The 8,923-nt window shown below is 57.5% G+C and overlaps 1 long non-coding RNA gene across 1 annotated transcript; it reads right to left on the reverse strand.

The window, feature by feature from the left end:
• Window positions 1-3,782: 3,782 nt before the first annotated feature.
• On the reverse strand, window positions 3,783-8,912 carry LOC144299675 (uncharacterized). Its single transcript, XR_013366342.1, has 2 exons — window positions 5,091-8,912; window positions 3,783-4,667 (listed from the first exon to the last, which is right to left on the reverse strand). It is a non-coding gene; the product is annotated as an uncharacterized LOC144299675 (long non-coding RNA).
• Window positions 8,913-8,923: the final 11 nt, after the last annotated feature.

Below are 8,923 nucleotides of genomic sequence, written 5' to 3' on the forward strand. Positions count from 1 at the left end.
CTGACAGTGCTGACGCTAAACTGGACATCTGGCAGCACAAGCCCAGCAGCTTGAAGGTCAGGGCCCCCTGTGGCACAGACATATCGGGAGATGGGGGTCAGAAGGACCTGGGCAGAAGGGAAGCCACCCAGGGCACCTACAGGGACAGATGGGTGGGGCAGGGCGGACTCAGGCCTCCAACAGAAGGAAACCCCGTGGCTGACGAACTCCCCAGACCTGGGTAACCCCAAATGGCAGCAGTCCACATCCTCGGACCCAGGAAAATGAGTTGGGTCAGTGCATCTCTCAGAGATGAGCCACTCCCTGCCTGTAGGAGCCCAACTGGGAGGCCCTCATCCCTGGGGCTCCAGGAGGGACCCACAGACCCGGCGACAGAGAGAAGGTCCAGGAGGACAGCCCTTGCCCACCTCCCCACAGGTGACCCCGAGGCCACCTCTCTCCTAGCCATACTAAGCCACGGACATGAAACCTTTCTCCCTGGCTGAGAGCAGGAAGACACACGGGGATCTGGGTCCTGCATCATCAGACAGACCCAGACCAGGTCCAGTCCCTGAGCTTGCTGTGCCACCAGCATGGATGGAATCTGCCTTGCGCTCACGTGGTGCCCTCAGCCCGCTCCACACACAGCCATGCCTCCAGTCCCAACCTGCTCAGAGTGCTCACTTCACTGAGGAAAAAAGTTCAAGTCCTAGATCACCAGCAAGAGGGACCACTGGGGGTCTGCCCCCACGTCTCAGCCACTCCCTCCTGACTCCACTCCTGGCACAGCAGCCACTGAGATGGGCTCCAGTGCCCAAGACACACCCTGCCCCAGGCCCTTTGCACTGGTGTCCTGTGCCTGGAGCCCTCTCCCCTTCACCCACAGCCCCAGGGCTCTCTCCTCACCCTCCCGTCTAATGTAGCAGCCCTGCTGGCAGCCCCATCTCCCTTCCCTCCGTCATCTTTCTCCAGGGCACCAACTGCCTCTAGAACACCAGGCACTGTTTTGTTTATTCCACTGCCTAGGTGTCTCCCTCTGCTAGACAGTGAGCCCCAGGGAGCTGGGACGGCATTCAGGTGAGCCTCCTGTGTACCCCCACTCCCCAGGATGCCTGCGCGCACACCTGGGCATATGCGTGTCTGTTGAATGAATGAACACAGGGAGGCAGCCCTGAGTGCAGGCCAGAGGGCATTCACTCCCCTTCCCACCTGCTGCTGGAAGCCTCCACCCACAACCCCCTGATATCTCCCTATGCCCCAGCCCCACGGCCATGAGTGAGGTCTCTGACACCCCCACCCCCACCGCCATGCACACAGTGCGGCTCCTGAGCCACCGCCTCCTGTGCAATACCACCTTTCTGGAAGAATCTCAGGATTTCTCCCCGATGCCCCTTACCCGGCGTGCTGTGTCTGGCCAGCCTTCCAGGATGAGTGAGGAGACCCCCACCACCAGTGATCGCCAGCGGTGCTTTATGAGGAAGCATAGACTTTATTTGTTCTGGTGAATGGCTAACTCAGTGTGAACCCAGCCTCCCTGGCTGGGGAGAATCCAGAGGTTGAGCCGACATGTCAAGCAGAAAGGCCAGGTGACATTTTCCATCTGACAAGTTACAAGCCTCCTGGGGGCCCCAAGCATGATCCCCCCTGTGGGGACAGAGCATCTTCCTGTCTTGGCTGGAGGGATGGGTGTTAGAGACTGAGCCCCGGGGGGCTAGGACATCATTCAGGTGAGCCTCCCAGGAGGGGGACCTGGGAGGGCACAGCCAGGGGTCTGAGCATTGTCCCCCACCAACCCTGGCCCCAGGAGGCTGGTCGGCCTTCTCTGCTCTGGTCAGTAACCCAGGTCCCCAGTTGACTCCTCCCACCCCCAGGAGGAAGACATCCTGAAAATAGAGGGGTCCAAGCTTCAGGCTCAGGGGGTCAGGCCTCCTGCCCCCTGCCCAGTCCTGCATCCTTTTCCTGCAGCTGGACCTCAAGTCCATCCCAGGTGTTCCCAGCACCCGTCAGAGGCACCGAAGGTGGAGACAACCCAGGTAGGTGTCTGCCGAGGACACATGAGCGGACACACAGGTGTGGCCTACACGCACAGTGGAAAGCAGCCCTGGTGCCCAGCACCCCGTGGGTGAACCATGAGGACGTGATGGCAAGGTGAAGACGCCAGACACAGGACAAAATGCGGGCAGTTCCTCGTAGATGACCCAGCGTACGGAACAGGTAAACCCTGCGATGAAGAGCAGATGTGGGGAACCAGGGCAGGGGAGGGGAATGCGGGGTCAGTGTTGCTGGTTGCAACAGGATCTTTTGGAAATCCACAGAAGTGGTGGTTGCACACACTGAATGAACTTACTGCCTCTGACCTGTACGCTTTAAAAGGGCTGATTTCATGTTATTTATGTGAATTTTAGCTCCACAAAAATACATAAGAAAGAAATAGATAAACTTTAAAATAAATTTTTGAAAATCATGGAGCATCATTTCTGCCATAGCCTCCTAGTTGAGATAGTCCCAAAGCCATCCCAGTTTCAAGGGAAGGGACGGACATAAACCCCACTCTCAGTGGGAAGGGTAACAGAATTTACATATATTTAGACCACACGCGCTCAGAAAATGCAGACCTTTGGGCTCTAGGAATATGTTTTTTTTTTTTAATTTTTTTATTTATTTATGATAGTCACACAGAGAGAGAGAGAGAGAGAGGCAGAGACACAGGCAGAGGGAGAAGCAGGCTCCATGCACCGGGAGCCCGACGTGGGATTCGATCCCGGGTCTCCAGGATCGCGCCCTGGGCCAAAGGCAGGCGCCAAACCGCTGCGCCACCCAGGGATCCCTCTAGGAATATGTTAAGGTAGGTGTCCTCACACTGATTTAAACGATAAAGGGACACTTCTGCTCAGCAACTAAGAAAAGACTGGGTACTGGCTTCAGGCATGGCTTGATCTAGAGACTGGACTGATTCAATGGTGTGCTCCAGACTGTTGAGGGTTCCTGAGTGTGTACCCCACACTGTTTGTCATGTGGTGGTCTCAGGAAGGTCCCATAAGGATGGACTGGCCCAAAGAGAGGGCTGGTTTTGCCGTGCTAAGAGGTGGCCTCTAGGCCCTGGGGATGTCCGGCCTGACTCCTGTCTTTATTACCTGGGGCCTTGGGCCACATGGCGTCAGCCTGACCTCTGGTGGCTGGAGTCAGATCAGCCATGTCCATGTGACCCCAGGAGGGGGAGGACTAGGGCTGGTTGCTCCTGGACCCCACCCTGTGTACTGCTGCCCATTGCTGATTTTTTAGCCTGTGCCATTTCGCTGCACTAGGTGTAACCATGAGTGCAACAGCATCACCAAGCTGGGGTTATCCTTCTGTCTGAGCGCTGAACGTGAGAGTGGTCTTTGGAGGTCCTGAACTGCAGAACCAGAGCAGCTTGCCATGACTTCTTGAGGGAGGGGCAGGTCCAGCCTGAAGCACAGCTGAATCCGGAAGCTTGAGTGAAGTGTCAGGGGCTGGTTTCTTTGTGTGTACTGCCTCCATTCTGCCCCACTTGTGCCCCACCTGAGCCCACAGGTTTGCTGCTCGGTCAACAATAGCTGATCTTTTTTTTTTTTTTTTTTTTTTTTTTAAGATTTTGTTTATTCATGAGAGACAGAGAGGCAGAGACTCAGGCAGAGGGAGAAGCAGGCTCCCTGTGGGGACCCCGATGTGGGACTCCATCCCAGGACCCCGGGATCACAACCTGAGCCAAAGGCAGACACTAAACCACTGAGCCACCCAGGTGCCCAACAGCAGCTGATTTTAAAAGTTATACACTGGCCAGCTTTCAGCAAACAATCTTTACTCCACTTCTCTGAATTCTGAGGGAGAAAAGCAGACTCTGTTCTCCCTGCCCACGTGGCTACTTAACACCCTACCTGATGTGGCTAATCTTTCTGAGGCTCTGTGTATTCCCTGGCAGGCAGTGTTTCTGTGCTGCTCTCCCCGGTCTGGCCTTGACACGCGGGCTCTGGCGGGAGCTCAGGAAGCCCAGGAACCGGAACACAGCATGAGTGCGGGCCTGTGCCCTGGCTCGGGTTCTACTCCCTGGTGCGAGGCCACACGGCCACTGGGGCCCTCCTGGGAAAGGATGTGCTTCCTGGAAATGCACTCCTGGCAGCTCGGGGAGCAGAGGCAAGGCCCACCGCTACTTGAGCCACTTCTGACTCGCCGGCGCCCCTCTGGGGTCGGGCTCACGGGTTTGTCCCCAGTCTGGGGTCTCCCCTCTCCGCGGGGCTAGGTGCCCCCTGCCCGCCCAGCGCCCCACCAAGCATCCCTCCTGCACTTCCAGGACCCAGGTGGCAGCAGAGGGGGGAGGGCTCCAGCGCCAGGGCTCCTCCCGCCCGGGGGCACGTCCTGCAGCCCCGCCCGCCCGTCTCTCGCTGAGTGGCTCCTGGAGCTCCGATGGGGTCCCGCGGGGCAGCGCCAACCAGGGGGCTCTGCGGGCTCCCGCTCCCTCCCCGACGGCGATCGCGCGTCTTTCCCAGCGAGGACCATCACGGCAGCAGCCTGCGCCACCGCCACCGCCACCGCCACCGCCACCGCCACCCCCTTACGAAAGCCACGACGCGCGGGCGAGGCGCAGAGGCGCGGCTGCCCTGGGCTGGGGGCGGCGCATCCACGGGGCACTACCCAGGGTGACACCTCTTGTCGCTTCTGATTGGCTCGCCCTGGGGAGAGACCACAGGGAGGCGTTCCCAGGAGTTCCCCCCTCCCCGGGGCCCCGCCAGCCGCTCTCGCCGAGAGGAAGGGACGCCCGTGCGCCGCCCCTCCCCGCGCCGGTCCCGGCCCCGCGTCCCCAGCCAGAGGCGCCCGTGGCGGCGGAGCCCCTCGTCCCCGCCCGCCCCCGGCGACCTGGCCCACCCGGGCCTCAGCCTGGGCACTTCCGCTAGCTGCGGTCCCCTGGCTCCAGCTGCCGCCGGTTGGCACAGAAAACAAACCTGCCGCGGGGCCCGCTGGAAAGAGCAGCACGCGCGGGGGTTGCGCTTCCCCTGCCCCCGCGCGAGGTCCTCCCGGGCGGGCGACGGGCGTAGGCGGGGCGGCGCACCGGGACCGGGACCGGGACCGGGACCGGGACCGGGACCGGGACGAACCTTCTGCGAGGTGGGGGTGGGGACGCAGCGTCCCTGTGGGAAGTCGCCGGCGGTGGCCGTGGTGACCGCGCACAGCCCGAGTCGCTTAATGCCCTGAGCTGAGCCCACGAGGTGGCCAACGGGAGCTTTTCATCTTCCACTTCATCACGATGTTTTTGATTGCTGGCGCTGGCCATGGAATAAAATACCGTTTAGCTGGGAAAAATGCCAGGGAGAGGATAGCTCGGTCCCAGAAGGCTCGCAGGCACGTGCCCACCTTCTGGGGTCCGGGGGTCCCTGAGCACCCGGCGCCTCCCGTGGAGGGGGAGGCCCACCCCACTGACACCAGGGCTGCAGTGGGAAGGGCTCCAGACACAGACGGGCGGCATCAACCGAAGCCATTCTGAGCAGACCTGTCCGAGGCCGGCATCCAGCAGCCTCCCCTAGTCCCCATCAGAGCCGAGGTTCTGTCCCCATGGGGCCGCCCACCTGCCCAGGCCTCAGGGACATACAGAGCAGCTGAACCGCGGCTGGTGTGTGTGACACACAGGAGAAGGCTTCTCAGCCTCTTGTTGGGGCCACGCACCTGCCTCAGGCTGACCGCCTGGCCTCCCACTTGAGGGGCCTTGGAGCCACACCCCAGCTTCCTGGAAAGCCCTCACTCACACTCACATGCTCACACTCACATGCTCACCCTCATGCCCACATTCACCCTAATGCTCAGGCTCATGCTCACACTCACACACTCACCCTCATGCTCACGCCCATCCTAATGCTTAGTCTCACAATCACACTCACACAGTCACACATACTTCCCATCCAGCACCACCTCTCCCCCCTCACAGGACCCAGCGGGAGGTGGATCCTGGCAGCTGTCCTTCTCCAAGGGGCCCTTGGTCTGTAACCCAATAGGGCAGCCAGGCTGGCCAAGAGGTCAACGAGGGGCATGAGGCCGGGGGGAGGGGCTTTGAGCTGGCCTTCAGGGGACTGACCAGAGGCACATGCCGGCTCCCCATGAGTGTCCCATCCACTGCCCTGTGGGCCCGGGTCCAGCAGCTCTTCATGCCTATCTTGGGTGTTTCCAGAATGACCTGGAGGGTATCACAGCCACAATCCACACGTTGAGGCCCCAGACCCTAGGACCTAGGATGTGGCTGTGTGTGCACATGGGGTCTTCAAGGAGGTGCCAGAAATGAAGTGGGGTCACCAGAGTGACTCTAACCCAGTAGGACTGGTGTCCCTCTAAGAAGGAGAGAGCAGGATGCAGACACGCACAGGGGACCCTGTGAGGACCAGCGGGAAGACAGTGTCTACTCACCGTGGGCAAGTGGCCTCCAGACCACAAGGAGCAGATATGTGTGGTTGAGGCCACCCTATGAAGACTGGGTGGCCCCGGGCGGCAGCCTGTCCTGCTATGGAGCTGGACTACAGGCTGCTCTGCTCGCCAGGGTCCTCCAGAGAAGCTGGGCCACGTGGTACCTACTCACATGGCCTCAGTGGACACGGCCTCACTCCATGTGTCACCTACACATGTGTCTTTGTCCATGTGGCCTGGGATCACAGGATCCCCACCCCAAGTGGTGGCGAGGTCCATTGGGCCGCAGTCCATGTGATGCTCACTCACATGGCCTCAGTCTATTCCTGAGTGTGTGGGGGACACATCGCTTCTGAGTTGTGTACATGGGGGATGCCCGCCTCCTTCTCAGGGTCCAGGTGTGGGGGTCACGTCCTATCCCCCTGATTGTCAGCCTGGGGACCAAGGAGCTCCTCCTGGCATCCAGATATGGGGGCCATGTCCTGACCCTTTCAACCTGGGACTAAGGACCTGGTCCTGGCACCCAGGCATGGGGGCCATCTCTGCCCCCTGATTGTCATTTACAGGTGGTTAAGACCTTCTCTCATTTACAGGCGATTATTGTGTTATTCCAATGCTTTTGCACATGTGCTTCCTCCTCAAGGGGACTCAGGATGAGGACAGACCCAGACTCCAGAGTACAGATCTCTGATAATCAAAGACCGTACTGTTGACCCAGGTAGAGATTTACAGAATTCTGTGAGAGAACCCGACATCTTCACAAAACCAGAACAAAGTTTACTGACCTAGGACCACAGAAACTGATATTTATAACTTCCATGACTTTGTTCACAAGCATCTTTTGCGTCCCACATCTTTCCTCTTTAACTGACTTGCGGCAGTTTGGAAATCACACCTTTGAAAACACCGTGGAAACTTCCATATTGTGCTCTTGCCTGATCTTCCAGCAGCTCTCCGGGACCATCCTTCTTGGCCACTTTTCTGCAGACATTCAGGGACTATCTGTTCTGCTTGTCACGAGACACAGTTGGCAACATGGATAACATTACCAAGGCTTTGACGTTCTAACGCTCTGCATCGACACAGAACTGACAAGCCCTCTTTTAGGAATGGAGGTGGACTTTATGGAGCTGGTAAAGCCCGTTGGAAATGTCAGCCTGACGCCTTGCTTACAGGGTCCAGGATCAAAGGTCACTCCTCAAAGCAGCAAGAACTCCAGGATATTTTGGGGACCCCAAGGTGAGAGGAAGCAATCCCCATTTACAGGTATTGCAGACAAAGTCTGAGGGCAAGTATTTGGCTTGGCTTTTTAGCCTCAAGAGGCTGTTAAAAGTTCCACCTATAGGGAGGGTGAAAGATGGTGAGGTAGGAAGACCTTGAACTCACCTCCTCCCTGGGCACACTGAATCTGCAAGCACCTGTACAGCAGCTCCATCTGCAGAAGAATGGACCACACATAGAAGGGCAGGAGAGTAATACTGCAAATGCATGCTAGGGACTGGGCATGTGACCAGGGCACAGAAAACAAGCCACATGTAAAGAGCCAGCTAGAATATAAAGGAAATGATCCTAGAGCACCTGCCAAGTGGTGAGCAAACTGCTGTAATGCTCTGTGGGGTCAGAGGTGTTGGCCAGCACCATGGTTAACATTTTCCCTTCATCTTGCTAGTGAAGGGGTAGCTGGGCTCCCTCGCCAGCTCACTGCCTTTACAAGCCCTGGGCCCCTAGCTCACCCCAGACAACCCACCAAGACAACCCCAGGGCAATACCCAGTACAGCTCCCACCATCTCTTCAAGACACAGGCACAAAACACCCTGGGATATGCCATGCCTATACCTGTGTCAGTTTCACAAACTTGCCAGGAAACCCCCATGTGGAATATCCCAGGACATCCTGGTCCACACCTCCTTTGGCTCACATCATCCGTCCCATCATGAAATACCTATGGCCAGCACCTTGGGTCTCCATGGGGCCCATGGCTGCCTCGGCTTCAGTGGTCCTGCCAGGGTGCCCCCTGCATTGAAATCCTAGGACCTCCTGGGCTGTGCCAGCTTTACTTCTTCTTGTTCCAGCAGGATGGCCCCAGCATGGAGTACAATGGGACCCACAGCCTGTACCCACCATAGTGGCAGCCAGCCAAAGCCACCAGGCACATGCAGTCTACACAGGGGATGTTCCTAAGTAAGGCCGCTCCTTCAAGATTAGGAGATGTAGCTGTTCCACCTACTTCACAGAAACACAGGAAGCCAAACAAAATGAGGAGACAGGAATATGCTCCAAATGAAAAACAAGACAAAGCTTCAGAAAAACAACCATGGGAAACAAAAATAACCAAACTACCTGATAAAGACTTCAAAGTAGAGGCCATAAAGGTGCTCACTGGACTTGAGAGAAGTGGCTAAGCTTCAGTGAGAACTTCCACAGAGAGATAGCAAATATTATATGCAACTGATGAATTACTGAACTCTACATCTGAAACTAATGATGCACTGTATATTGGCTAATTGAATTTAAATAAATTTTAAATTGTATTTTTTT

The sequence above is a fragment of the Canis aureus genome, chromosome 27, assembly GCF_053574225.1.
Source record: "Canis aureus isolate CA01 chromosome 27, VMU_Caureus_v.1.0, whole genome shotgun sequence".
In the NCBI taxonomy this organism is placed as follows: domain Eukaryota; kingdom Metazoa; phylum Chordata; class Mammalia; order Carnivora; family Canidae; genus Canis; species Canis aureus.